Source organism: Canis aureus, chromosome 7 (genome assembly GCF_053574225.1).
Source record: "Canis aureus isolate CA01 chromosome 7, VMU_Caureus_v.1.0, whole genome shotgun sequence".
Taxonomy (NCBI): domain Eukaryota; kingdom Metazoa; phylum Chordata; class Mammalia; order Carnivora; family Canidae; genus Canis; species Canis aureus.
In genome coordinates, this window is record NC_135617.1 from 1,032,826 (window position 1) to 1,048,070 (window position 15,245).

Consider the following 15,245-nt stretch of genomic DNA (forward strand, 5'->3'; position numbering starts at 1 on the left):
TCTCCTCCTCTAGCTGCCGGCGCTGACCCCGCGCTCCTGGGGCTAGAGCTGCACCTCGCGGGCTGCCTGCGTCTCGGGCCTCCTCCCCTCCTCTGCTCCCCAAACTCCCTCCACCCTCCTCGCAGGGGATGCGCGGGACGGTGCTCGGGGCCCACCTGCCTGATCCAGGAGAGCCCCTTCCGCTCTACAGGAAAGATGAAGTGCCCCTTCTTAGAAAGCAATAGCCACCGTCTAGCTATAGAAGGTAATATCCAAAGGTTCCATAAATTAGAAAGGGAATATATTTCTTGGGGACGGGGCTCTGTTTAACCCCTTATACCCTCCCCCCCCACCCCCCACTGGTTCTGTCTCAAAAATCCCTGGATAATTGCAAACGTCCGGGAAGATCCGTCAGTTACTGTGAGTGGAGAGTCGAGTATCCGTCTTACACACCCAAGCGTCTCACTGTTCTGGCTCGAGGTTTGTGTCCTGGCACCGAGACCCTCTGCCAGACACGCAGAGGCCAGGATGAGCTTACGGCGTGGGAACAGAGATGTGGCACTGGCCTACGCACCTGGGACGGCCTAGGACCCCGGGTTTTACACATGTCGACATCCACATGGAGAGCCTAACGCGGAGCTACAAGGGTCTTGGGGAAAGAGTAGCCACTAGTTACAGTCTGGTACGCAGCTCGGTTTATTATTTATAAAACGAATGTTTACCACTAAAGTAGTACATCATGCATGACTTAAAGGGCTTTGTTTGGGGGCGTCTTCCTAAGTGAGGTCTGAAAACTGCTCCCCCCCATGTCTTTGGACAAATCGGATACGATGGGTAGCATGGCTCCCGAGTGGGTTGTGTTTCACGTATTGACCAGAGAAGGGTTAGGTGAGGAGAGCTGTACATATTCTGTCTCAGAGGCCCCCCCAGGTGCACCCGGACCGCATCCAGTCGCGAAGTGTATGCCATCTGGGTTAGCAAAGTGCTACCTACGGGGAAAGAGAGAGCGCGGCCGAGAGCCTTGGGCTGTTCCTGATTGTGACTTGCATTTCCTCATTCTCTTTGCTGGTGTCCCCAGATGAGGGGGGAGGGAATGGAGAGAGGGAATGCAGGGCACTGTGGGATGAGTCCCAGCTGCAGCCACTTAGCAGGACGAAAAGGACCCCCAGTAGGGTAGGGAGAAAGGGGTTTTCCAACCTCAGGAGAGTCTGCTCTGTAAATGGACAGAAATATCACCAGTCACTAGTGAAGTGTGTGTGTGGTGTTGCTGCGGATGTAGGTTTTCTTGTCTTAGACAAAATGCTGTAGGTGCTGCATTAGACTTGGGGCTTTTGGAGAAGGGATGGAGGCCAGAGAAAATCAGAGAGATGTTTTTCCTCTAACCCAAGAAGGTAAATGAAAGGAGTTCAAGCAAAATATGTTACCTGTACCCAACATCTTCAGCCACGCTTATTGTTCTGCAAATCAGTGTCCTTAAAAATGACTCACCCATGGGGATCCCTGGGGGGCTCAGCGGTTTAGCACCACCTTCAGCCCAGGGCCTGGTCCTGGAGACCTGGGATTGAGTCTCGGGTCGGGGTCCCTGCAGGGAGCCTGCTTCTCCCTCTGCCTGGGTCTCTGCCTCTCTCTCTCTCTCTCTCTGTCTCTCATGAATAAATAAATAAAATCTTTAAAAAAAAAGACTCACCCACATTCTACTTCTTTCTCTAAAACTAGACATTCAAGCTATGTTGAGTGAAATAAGTCAATGGAAAAAAGACAATTATCATATGGTTTCACTCGTACGTGAAATACAAGAAATAGTAAAAGGGACCCTAATGGAGGGAGGGGAAACTGAATGCAGAAAAGCCAGAGAAAAAGGCAAATCATGAGAGACTCTTAACTCTGGGAAACAAACTAAGGGCTGCTGGATGGGAAGTGGGTGGGAGGATGGGGTAACTGGGTGATGGGCGTTAAGGAGGCCCTGTGATATGATGAGCACTGGTTGTTATACGCTGGCAACTTGAAATTAAATTTAAAAAATTAAAAGAATAAAAGTAGACATACAGGATATGAACATTGCTGGTAATAGGCCACTTTACATGTTATATCAGAGAACTTTCCATCCAGATAGAAAACATGACTACGTGAGTCCTGGGAAAACCTCTCAGTTACATACGATTTGCTCAGATCCAGAAAATGTCCTGATCAGATCTGTTCTAAACAAAGGAGAAAATTGGAAAGTAAGTTACTGTAGGAAATTATTTCATTTGACAAAACTCATCAAAGTGTCTTAGAAATTTGGCAGAATTGTTAAACTCTGAAGGGTTGGATGATTATCTAATAGTTGAACTAAGTACATGCTTGTGCCACCAGCAAAGTGAAAACACAAAAATGATTTAGAAAACAAAAAATGGGTCAGAAAAATACTAATGGAGAAATAAGATTAAATTGAGCTTTATTTGGTATGAACTTAACATTTTTATTTTGACTTCCAAATGGGCACTCCCACAACCCTTTTGGTGCGTAAACCTCGTATTTTCTGGACTGCAGAAGTCAAGATGCCATTAGGAATGGGCAAATTACGCAGCCTTCCTGCGTCTTGCATACAAGCCCATGAGTGTAATGCTACCAATTTCCCTCCTTGCTTATTGATAGTTAAGGTAGATCCCAAGACGCTCATTGGCCAACAGGGGAGGCCAAGTGGAGAGTTTTAATAGTTATGCAGTTAAAATGAGGAGAAATATTCAAATTGCTCGATACCATTGGAAACAGCACAGGAGGCTCAGCCTAACCTTGTGCTAGTGAAGCCACCTTAACTCGGTGACACGCACGGAGACGCCATCCAGAGACCGGTTCAGTCTAAGACTGAACATCTTAGACGTTCGTGGTCGATAAAAGCTGGTGGACCATGGAAGTGGCTTCTAGTTAGTGGTGAAGGAGGTAAGACTCTTATTAGTTCATAACGTGGAACGGTCCCTCGGAGCTGAAGCTGGCGAGTAATGGGTTCTAAGGCCATTTATAGATGAGGTGACTTGGGGGGAGGCGGTGGTGGCGGCGGAGGTGACCGCGGTGGTGGCTGCCGTCCGCTGCTGCCTCCTGACAGTGATGCTCATGACATGCTAGAGCATGTTACCACAAATTTAGTGGCTTAAAACAACACAAATATGTCATCTTCCGGTTTTGTAGGCCAGAAGCCCAACCCACCCAGGCCTTGCTGGGCTAAAACCCCGCGGTTGGCAAGGACGTGTTCTTCCTGGAGGTTCCAAGGGTGGAACTGCTTCCTTGCCCTTTCTAGTTTTTTTTTTTTTCCCCCTTCCTGGTTTCTGAAGGTCACCCTCACTCCTTGGCTCATGACCTCTCTCTCCATATTCAAAACCGGTTAGCATCAGTCCCTCTGTCCTTTCGTCCATCATTACACCCCCTCTTCTTAACTCAGCCAGACGAAGTTGTCCGCTCTGAGGACTCTGGTGATTGCACGGGGCCCGCTAGGATTTGCGGCATCGTCTCTCTATCTGAAGGTTCATACCCTTAATCACATCTGCAGAGCCCTCTTGCCATGTAAAGGAGCGTATTTACAGGCTCCCGGGATCGGGGAGTGGAAATCCTCGGGGGAGAGGAGATTATTCCGCCTGACATAGCGATTAATCCTCATAGTGTGTCTTGAAGAGATGACTTAATAGATCCAGACGCCAGATACCAGAAGCTGCCTGGTTCCTGTTTATTCTGAAAGCTACTGCTCAGTCATTCCTTCAGTTTTATGAATCACCACCCACCATCCAATAAAGTCCTCCCCCCCACCCTTAAATGAATCAGACTTCGTTTTATTTGCCTACGTAGGAAATTTATGTCACCAGTTGGGAAGGGATACTGAGTTTGAAGCAAAATAATAAATAAAATATAAAAATAAAAGAGCTGCTCTCCATGAGGCTGGTTGGTCAGGTTTGTCACGCAGCCCGGAGCGGAGACGGAGCCGTGCTGCACGGCTGGGTGCCACCCAGTAGATGCGGGGGACTGAGCGAGTGGGTAATGCCCCTTGCCGAGGGTGCTGGGTGGCGGGAGGGCTACGTCATGCTCAGTTTGGTCCATGTGGGGACCTGAGAGCCAAGGAACGTATCCCCGAACCGTGACCCTCATGGCAGTGTCGTGTAAAAGATGGAGGTAACAGATTCCTTTGATGCAAAACAAGGTTGTCTCAGAAACGGAAGGGCCAGAGGGCAGAGCAAGACCCCCTGGAAACACAAAAGCTAATGGGAAGCAAACAGGGAGCACGTTTCAGACACGTCCTGGGGCTGGACGTGTTCTGGGCTTGGACTTCGGCAGGAGAGGCTTGCGCAGTCCACACACCCACAGCCGGGCCGCAGGGCAGATACAGGGCCCCACGCACGGGACTTCGCTTTGCACCTGAAAATTTAGATCCTGTTGCAAAACGTGCTGGTGTCTGCAGGGGTGAGAGTTCTTGATATATTGACGAGGCATCTTCTCGTGGGTCCCTGGAAAGGGCTGGGCGGGCGGCCTGCAAGTGACTGATGTGGAAGCAATAAATTAAGGATGAACGAGATAAGCTAGAAAGCAAAGGCTTTTTGAAGACCTCCCCTGCCCGAGCCCTTGGGCAGGTGCTTCCCGTCAGAGCAGCTGACGAGGACGACATCCAAGTGCGTGCTTACGTCGACAGGCTTTTCCTACGTGCACCATCACTGTGAGTGAATGCACACACGTAGGTAAGTGTCGTGCAGCGAAAACGTCATTCTGCACTCATTGGAATGACTTGCTGTAGGTGTTCTTTTTTTCTGAGTTGATGATTCCACCTGGTTTTAACTGCCAGTCTCTTCCAGCAGTGACCCTGACCTTCGGCCCGACCTGGGGTAGATCCCTTTACTATTTTAGATTTCGTGTTTCACATCCGTAAACAAAAAGACTATTAGATGGACTCCACAGTTCATTCACTCAACAAATATTTATCGGGCGTCGTGGCTAGGGGTGCACAGATAAAAACACGTCCTTATCCTCATGATGGAGACAAGTAGGAATTTAATTTTGTAGAGTGTGATTAGGTTCTGCACACGGGCAATCAAAGGGAACTGAGGAGGTGCCGGGGGCTCAGAGCTGAGCGGTGAAAAGGACAAGGGAAACAGTCTGTCCTTGAAGGTCCTCAGCATGTGTGGTAGCTTTCCTGAGTCCAAGGATTCAGGAGGGAGTTGGGCGGAGTGGGCTTCCTGTTGGGAAGCCTTAGGGCCACTGTGGGCAGGACGCCACCAAAGGAAGAGCACTTGCAGCCTCAGGGTGAGATGCTGGCCGTTGGTGCTGGATGAGAGCTTGAACACTGGCCTAGGGAAGCCGTTGAGCTGACCATCGCTTCTCCCCAAAAACATCCAGTGCAAGCATTTCAAGGTCTGACCTCCGGAAGGCTCCAGAACCCACAAATCTAAAAATAGATATGCCCATGACCTCGCCCCGCTCTGCTCTTGCTCAAAGGTCGACTCTTTTGGGAGGCCTCTGCCACTTAGTCACTTAATTATTTCTTCAACTTAAAATTAGAACTGCCATCCTGCCTTCCTGACATCACCAATGTCTCTTCTTCTGCCTCCCCCCCCCCTTTTTATGAAGGAGTTAGCATATTCTAAAAATGTTATATAATTTACTTCTCTGTTATGTGCACTATTTATTAAGCATCTCTTGTGCTGGAATGGAAAGCTCCATAAAGACAGGGATTTCCTTTTCCTTCTTTTTTTCCGATTTGCTCTAAGCCGTACCTGGCACATTGCAGGTGCTCAGTAAATATTTATTGAGTGAACAAGTCAGGGAGGATTTTAAAATGAAAGGCCATGCTGTGTTTAGAGAACAGACCTACAAGAATCTCAGAGGCAGATGCATGGAGATGGGCGAGCACTCGGGCAGGGAGCCGCAGGAGCTGGAAATGCAGGCTGAGGCCTTGGTTGCCTGGCTGAGACGGTGGCACTGCACCAAAATCCATGCTGTGATGGGTAAGAAAGAATCTAGATAGAGATTGAAAACCGGGCTTCTGGCAAGACATCGAAGATCTATGTGTTTAACAGGAACGCTGAGATACCAGTGCGTAGGGGAGACCCTTCCAGAATTCTGAATATTTCATAATCTTCTTGCAGTGTCTGGTCAAAAGGAAAGAGATGCAAAAGGAGAAGATGAAAATGTGACCCGGCTGATGCTACCAAACCAAAATAAAATGTTTAGGGAAAAAGGAAAGGACATATAGGCATATAACATCATTTTAGAGAAAAGATGAAAGTAAAACAAAAGCTGGAGAAAACCTCATCACTGAACAAAGGAAGAAAAGAAGAGGTTTTAAGGCACGCAGGCTTTGATGGGCCGTGGAACAGGGAATGAGAAATCTAGTGAAGGTTGGAGGATGTCTGACATTAACAGCACCACAAATCCTACAAGGCAAATCTGATTAAAAATATTTTGAAAGCCATTTTTATTCCATTTCATCCATCCCCCCCACCCCCTGTTATACTCACTGGAAAAAAAAAAATCACTTTCCTTGTTCTTGGAATTATAAAGCCCTGGGGTGACGGAGCTCATTCCGCCCTTTCTCACCGTCGCGTGCAATGCAAAGGGCACCCTGGCAAAAAGCACAGGAGATCCCCTCACTAGTCACGGTCATGACGTCAGCTGGAAGGAGCTGGAATAATGACCTAGGAGATGGGTCACTAGCCCGGAATCCGTGAGTGGGTCAACGACCTTCTGAAATTTAATGGAACCTTCCGTGGACACGTATGCACGTCTCTCCGAGGGAAGGGCCCACGCTTTTCATCATTTTCAAGGAAGCCGTGACAGCACAGGATGCTCACGATGCCTAGTTGCACGTACAGTCCGAGTCCATGGTTCATCGTCTCCGCCTGGGACCCAGGGTCTTCCCCGGACGCGGCACGTTCAGTTTTAAATCAAGGAAACGTCCCAGGGAAAGCGGAACAGGTTGGTCCCCCTCGTGACTCGTGTGATCATTTATAGACATGGAAACACACCCAGAAGCGAGGCAACGATCTCCAGAGATTCCACATTTGCTGGAAAAGCTGAGGCCTCTGGGTTCCTGCCTTTTCCACGTGAACAGGCAATCCTCAGGTCACAACCCTTGTTCTCTATAGTGATTCCGTTTCTTCCTCCGAACTGTTGAATATGAACTAGCTACCCCGGGCAAAAATATATGGTCTACATTTGTCCATATAACTTCTCTCTATAAGAACATATGTTTTCCATATAAATATAGAACCATAAGTATTTAGAAGGAAATCGGGCCTAAAGCAATAGATGTGCAGAAACGTGGTTTGAAAAGAAGCTTTCAGCAAGGTTCTATCCTGTTTACTTCTTCGGATTCAGCCTTCTAAGTACTGGATCACCGCGAGGTTAATCACGGATGAACTAAAAAAAAAAAAAAAAAATGTATCCTCTACTTTGCTATTAAAAGAGAATAAAATGCCTCCTTTGACTGGATTTTATTGCAGGAACTAATTTTCAACTATAATGTGAGTTTTTTGAGCAAGTTTGAGCACTGTGTAATTTATTGCTGCTGATGGACTCGTCTACAATGGCATCCTCTAAATCACATTTAATGGGATATCGTCTACGTTTTTCAACATGTGGGTTTTTTTTTTTATTCACAGAGAAGCTGTATCATGATAAATATTATCTTAGAGTAGTAGTTTGGTTGTTAGGCTGACATGCATGTGACAGTACTGAGGTTTCAATTATCCACTTGCATCAATCAATCTTTTAGTTTTCAACACTGTTGCCTGCAGTAATGTCACAGCTTTTCTGTCAGACAGAAGAACTTTGCGGGAAATGTTATTCATTACAGCTGCAAATCTGTCACCGTGCCTGGCACGGCTTGTTAATGACAACATTTATTTCAAAGGGCCATGTTTCGCTTTGTTGCAGGAGAGTTGACTTTGTGATCGTAAAGTATAATGAAATGCCAGAAAGATGAAGTGAACAAAGTTTTCCAAAAATATACTAAAGGGATCCAAATCTGTTTTTAAAAAAAGAGAAGACTACATTTGCATTCATAGTTTTATGTCCTTCCTCGTATTTGCAAATGAGCGCCCTTGGAAACGGGAAGGCTGCGTGTGGGTGGCTGCAGAAACACCCCACGATGGTTCTGCTCTCGCGTTGGGTTACGATTTCAGGTGGACACCGCTTAAGTGGCCAGGCTTTGGATGAAACACAGAAAACGTTTAGACACTTTGCATGTCTTCTGAAAGCCTTTCACGAAAGCTGTACAAGGACAATAGCAGGGCATAAGGATTCGTGAAAACTAATTCTCACTAATTTGAGTGTAGTATTTCTTAAAACTGTGAGATAAAAAGGGATACGGGTTAGCAAGGTGAGGGACAGAAACGGGAGGGATCTAACTCAGCTTAAATTAAAAAAAAGTGGGTGTTTGATTTCTTAAGGGTTAGACTGATGTATAAGTTGTTTCGAGGTAAAAAAAACAAAAACAAAAACAAAAACAAAAAACACGGCTGGTCATAAAACTTCCTGTTGGGCAGGTAGAAAAAAGCCATAGTTCTTTGCATCTTCTTCCATCCAGGGATGGGAAGTGGAGCTTTTTGTCACCTGTTTGGACCAACAGGATGGGAGAAGCAAAGTTGAACTGGTCCCAGGTGTGGGCTGCAGGAGGCCTTGCGCACTTCCTCTCGGGGCCCAGCCACAAACCCAGGCCGACCTGCTGAGAGACCCTGTGGATCCGAGACAGGCCGTAGTGCCAGCGACTGACGGTGGGTTAGCCAGCTCCCATCCCAGCTGGCAGCCGACCCCGGAGCCGAGTGACGCCAGCCCAGGGCAGCAGACAGAGCAGAGGGGCGGCCAGCCCCAGACGCCTGGATTAAATAACCCCAGACGCCTGCTGTGCGTCACCGTCACCGGCCTGGAGGTGGTTCATTGTTCAGTTTCTTTATCTGGAAGGTGACAGTATTGAGCCAAATGATCTTTTAATTTGTTTCAAGACCTATTTTTTTTGCGGATCGTGTGAACCAAGATGAAAAGACCGTGCAGGAAGATCAAGATTGTAGGTATGAGGTAAACATTTTGTAAGATCTTTGTAAGAAAGATCTACGTGCGTACACATGCTATTACCTAGTCCATCCACTTTTCAGCTTATTTCCCTGTGTACACCTCTGCATGTCACCCATTTTCTAAAAATCTTTATTGCTTTCCCCTCTGCTTGCAGCATAAATTCTCAGCAATTTAGCAGGTGAATTTTGGTTTCTTCTAATTTTTTAAAATTTATTTTAAACATTTATTAATTTATTATTTTTTATTATTTTTATTTTTATTTTTTTGGTTTTGGTTTCTTCTAATTTTATTGAGATGAATTGACATATAGAATTGTATACATTTAAGGTATATAGCAGAATGATTTCACACAGGTAGGTATTGCGATGCCTATTTGTGCTCCCCCCACCCTGAAAATCAAATGTTGGAACCCTCTTCTCCAATGTGATGATATCGAGAAGTAGGGCCTTAAAACCAAGGGGTTTGGGAGGTAATTCGGATTAGATGAGGTAATGGGGGGGATGCTCTCGTGAATGGCCTCAGGGCTCTCATATGAGACACAGAGAGCTTGCTTTCCCTCTCTACGCTCCAGGATGTAAGGATACAACAAGAAATCAGCCATTTACAATGTGGAAGAGGTCGCAGCCAGAATAACCCAGCCATGCTGGCATCCCGATCTGGGACTTCCGGCCTCCAGAGCTACGAAGAAAAAAAAGTCCATGGTATTTGTCATAGTAACCCAGACTGGCTGAGACATCAGGACATATCGACCACCCGGATACCGGTTCCTTTCTGAATATGCCAAGTCGTCATCCCTTTTTTGCATGTACCTCTACGTCGTTAGTTGTATCCTTCTCTCTATGCTTCACCTGGTGAACAATTACTCATTCCTCAAAGATCACGTTGATCTGCGATCTCCTCGATGAAACCTCTCCTAAGTGTCCAAGTTGGAGATATTTGTCACATGAACGCTTTGGTTGTGGCTTCTACTGCATTGGATTGCGATTTTTTTTTTTTTTGCTTATATGGTTGTGTCTACTCTTAGATTTTGCAATTGTGGAGAGACTTCAGATATGAGGGAGAACAAACAATTACCACCCGCTGTCTAACAAAGAAATACATCTTAATAATCAAATGGGAAGAAAAGAGAAGGAGTGATTGATTTGCCTTTTAGATCCCATATAATTTTGTTAGTATAGATAAGATTCATTTACTCCTTTTTTCAATGATTTCATTGGTTTGCCTTAAATTACCGAAGGTAAGAGCTAGGAACAAAACAACATATGAAAGGAACAGTTCATTTGGATGTAGAGAATAACTTATTCACGTGGAGAGTAACTTATTCTCCACATGCTTACGTGCCAAATATTCTTCCTATCAGTAGAAATATATTAAAGGCTGAAAGAAATCTAAGGTACCTCTTGGTAGTAGTAGGTGTATACACGCAGAGGGTACCTTGAAGCCATTTAAAGCCGGAAGACTATTATTGATCAATTTGTCATCTTCTGAGAGCCTGAGTTACCAAAGCTCCTGAAGCTTCCCTTGCAAAAGAAGTGGACAAGCTGCATAATTGTTGCTTGTTAATTTTCTTGGGAGAAAAACATGAACTCGTGTTGTCTAGACACGCTGATTGTAATCCATCAAGCAATGATTAAAGAGTAATACTATTCTTCATTATACAGAATGTTAAAGAGACCCTTGAATAATAATTAGTATTCTTGAAACACAGAACATAAAGGGTCCCAACCTGTAATATATTTTCTGTGAAACAAAGGATTCATAGGAACTCAGTGCAAAAGAAAAGTGAGGATAAATTTTTCGTTCTTAAGAAAAAGACAAGGAAGCGACAATCATGTTACAAGGGCCTGATTTCAAGGAATTTAAAATTAGAAATCACGCAATCCAGTCTCGGGAATAATTCAAATGTAAATATTTCAGGTATAAAACATACACACAAATATATGTACATACATGTGTGGGAACACACACACACACACACACATAAAATACAACCCAACCCCGGGTGGGTTGACCACACCAACTGCTCCACCACTGAGATCACACGTTCCTTACAGATGCACGGATTTTTATGTAACTATTATCTCACCTTTAGTTCTTTTTTTAAAAATTTTTATTTATTTATTTATGATAGTCACAGAGAGAGAGAGAGAGGCAGAGACACAGGCAGAGGGAGAAGCAGGCTCCATGCACCGGGAGCCCAACGTAGGATTCGATCCCGGGTCTCCAGGATCGCGCCCTGGGCCAAAGGCAGACGCTCAACCGCTGAGCCCCCCAGGGATCCCCTCACCTTTAGTTCTATTCGCATGCCTTTCTATATGTATGTCTTTGGTCTCGTCTACTGGGTTTTTCCCTGTTTAGAGGGCAGTATATTTCTTTTTCTAGGCCTTTTCTTGTCACTGCAGCTGAATGAATTATCAATTTTAATCAATACTTTATTGATGGAAGAAGGAATGTTAGCGAACATAAATTATTGGTTTCTATCATTCCTCACTTACATAGCTTATCCTCTTATGAAGCTAAGCAGCCCCCTCCAAACCTTGCTCAAGTAGTTCCTTTCCATAAAAATGTTCGCATCTGCATCTTGTCGATGTTAATCAACCTCCAGCCCCTCGATTCCTTACATGAACCCTCTGTGAATCTCCTCTGACTGTTAATTTTGTGCCAAACATCACATATTGTTATATGTTTTGTGTTTTCCTTCATTTGTCATTAACTTAATAAGTGCTTATCTCTCCTCTCTTTAAGTAGGGTGGAAAACTCTTGAGTGCAGGTTATAAATCTTATTTATCTATTGTCCTCAGTGCCTTCTTGAAATCCTCTCATATGCCATGAATGATGCTTAGAAAAATCTATTGATTCTAATACCAAATAGCAGTAGCTGATCTATCAATTTTCCACTAAGATTTTCATAAATCCTGACCATGTTTATTTCTTTCAACCCTCTCCTAATTGTCCCTCTTTCTCTACTACCTTTGTGGAAGTAGGTTTAATATTGTCTGTACGGGGTGAAAAAGTCTTCTCTTCCCATAAAATGAGCAGAAGCCTGTCTGGGAGGAGGCAAAAGTCACAGCACCAAATACAAGGATTGTATTATTAACAGAAAGCTGAAATTTGAAAATATCTATCATATAGTAGTGAGTGGTATACATTGGATTAATATGTACCCAGTGATACCAAGAGTAAGAGCCAGGATAAATAATTTGTTCGGGCCTCCTCCGGATATATCCAAGAGTCTGTTGGCTGGTTCCATTGCCTCATATTTGAAAACGCCTCCCGTTAAGACAGGACTGCATCAGGATCTGACTGAATGACAGTTATCAACTGTCACCAGACCATTTAAAAGTGAAGTACACTTGCTGCCAACTGTCAGTGCCAGATGCAACAGCAAAGCACTTTACAGAGTGCTGACAAACTGCATTGATATGATTTCTGAAGAGTCTCAATAATTTACGCTAATTAGGAGTGGGCCAGTCTGAAAAGTGAGACGTCTGAGTTACTACGGAATCTTTATAAAAAATGCAGTTGCTTGGGTTTTAGGCTCAGAGAGTGGTGCAGACTTGGCTAAAGAAGTCATCCAGGGTCGTTGATGAGCAGACGGAGGATTCGTTAGCATATTCACCGTGTGCTAAAAACAAATGGAGAAGCGAAGATGCGGAAGTGACCAATATAACAGAACCAGAAACTTCAGTGATCTTCCATAGGTTGAAATATTGGGCTACTTCAGGAAAATGAAATCCTCTAGGCCCACATCCATAGCTTTTTATATAAATATGCTCTTTGTAAGAGATGCCGAAATATTGGCCATGTAGGGATTGGGTAGGCCACAGTCAGATGGTGAGGCTACTAACAAAGGAGGACAAAAAAGATAAAACCAGACAAACTTCCGGCTTTTCTTACCCAGAAGCTTAATGTGAAGTAACAGTATCGTAAGGCCGTCTCCTGGGAAATGGGACTGAGTTATGGGAACAGCAGAGTACTGTCTTCTTCCATATGGAGGTAACGGTCTTAGCCTCAGCACTGGGGAGACCTTGGAACTAGAACACTGAGACTGGTTTGGGCTGCCGGGGAGCGGGAGAGACTCTGGCCCAAGAGCGTAGGCCCGGAGGACAGGACCCGACAAATGAGAGGCAGGAAACCACGGTCTACAGCGCAGAACCTGGAGACATGTCGTCTAGGCCTGAACAAGTCTAGGGCTGATCATCTCTCCCGTGTGGGAGAGTCAGTCGGATGTCTTATCGTCGTCTCCCCAGGACAGAAGCGGGGCAACCGAGTGAAAGCAAATGAGGGACAGATACCATCAAAATGTAAAGAACTCTCTAATCGTTTGAGCCATTTGAAGTCGCAGTAGGATGCCTTGGGGAACAGTGAATTGTCCACAATTGCAGTCATTCAACAGGAATGCTGGGGATATTACAGAGGACGTCCCGTCATGGGCTTCGATCCTGTCTGCCTACGAGTTAGAGTTGTTACAATAGTCTCCATGCTTAACCCATTAGCCAAACACGCACGTGGCAGGGTTCTCTTGGTCACTCTATGTTTACCCCAGCCCTAGAGCAGGAGCGTCTGGCTTCATAGTCTCAGTTTCTCCTACTTTGCCTGCACTTTTTACTCCTCTCCTGCCTGTGGGTGAGCTTAGCCCACCTCTCAGAGCCCGTCCTACTGCAAACTCCTCTACCTGGTAGCTGATGTAGGTTCGTTGAGGAAACTAGAAATCCCATTTCAGAATCCAGTACCAAGATGTTGCTCAATTCAGCTTTACTCATAATGTCCTTGTTATTTTATTTTTGAGCTTCTACCGAGCAGGAGAACCGCATGTGGTTGAGTGTCAGCTCTGTTGCTGGAGTGGCTTTGTTTAGACTCCTGTGACATTGGGCAAGTTACTTAACATCCCTGTACTTGTTTTTATTTTTGTTTTTGTTCTTTTCACCTGTAAATAGGGCGTAATAGAAGTACTTATCTCACGGCTTGTTGTGATTATAGAATGACTTAATTTATGTAAATCACACTGAATCAACTGTCACATGCTAAGCGTTAGCTATTATTAGTATGAGTTGGACTCAAAAATTCAAATTTGAGGAGAAACTGTTGTAGGTAGAAATAAAAGAGACTGTGCTTCAGGTGTGGTGTGAGAGGCCAGGGTTCACGGAGAAAATAGCAGTGTCCCAGGCAGACAAAGGTGGGCTGGGGAATGCGAGTTCCGTACAGAATGGAAACAGTTCCGCCGTTTTTCCATTCTGGGAACTATTTTCAAAGACATGGGTGCAAAGGGACGCGGCATATTCGAGATGAGAGCACAGGGCACAGGGTTGACGAGAGCATGAGATGAGGCTGGGGAGGCCCAGCAGTACCGGTCCCCGGAGGACTTGCCACACTTGGTCTTTGGGGAGGTTGGTTGGTTGTTAGCTGTCCCAGTAACACAGCAAGAAGGTGTGGAGACCGTAGCTTGGCACACTTTCTCTGTACAAAGCTAGACATTAATAACTTCAGGCTCTGCAGGCCGCTTAGGTCTCTGTTGCATATACTTTCCCCCCAACAATTAAAATTCTAAAAACCATTCTTATTCAAAGGCTGGACATAAGCAAGCGTCGGGCTGGATCTGCTGATCCTTAGAGTGAGACCTTTGAGTCCCCATGATGTATCTACCCTCGGAAAAGCTGCCCGCGGCAGAACGTGGATGCTGGGAAAGGCCTCGAGCTGGACCATACACCAGGTAACACTGATGCTGGCAAATTGAGGGCGCTGGAAGGATTTTATAGCAACGCTCTAGTTTGAGAAAGGAGACGCTGACCGCAGCGTCAAAGATGGACTAGATGATGAAGGACCATTTGGGGGGCACTGAAGAGTTTGGATGACGTCATCAGCCCGTTCAAGAAAGTCAATACCCCTGGGACTCTGACTAAGAGGAAACAGAAGGTGTCAGGAGCTAAGCAGGTCAGTCCTCTTCTTTCCTTCCTCCTGCCCGCTGCTCCGAGGGCGATTTCTTCTCTCGGCCTTCCCGGAGTCCAGCTTGCTGAGTCAATGCATCTATTGAGCAAACTATTTTTTAACTTCATTGCTCAGTAAGGCTTTTCTTTTTTTTTTTTTTTCATCTCTCTTTCTGACTGGGCTTGCATCATCTAATAAAGTACTCACACTTCATATTTATTTATTTATTTATTTATTTATTTAAAGATTTTATTTATTTATGCATGAGAGACACACACACACAGAGGCAGAGACACAGGCAGAGGGAGAAG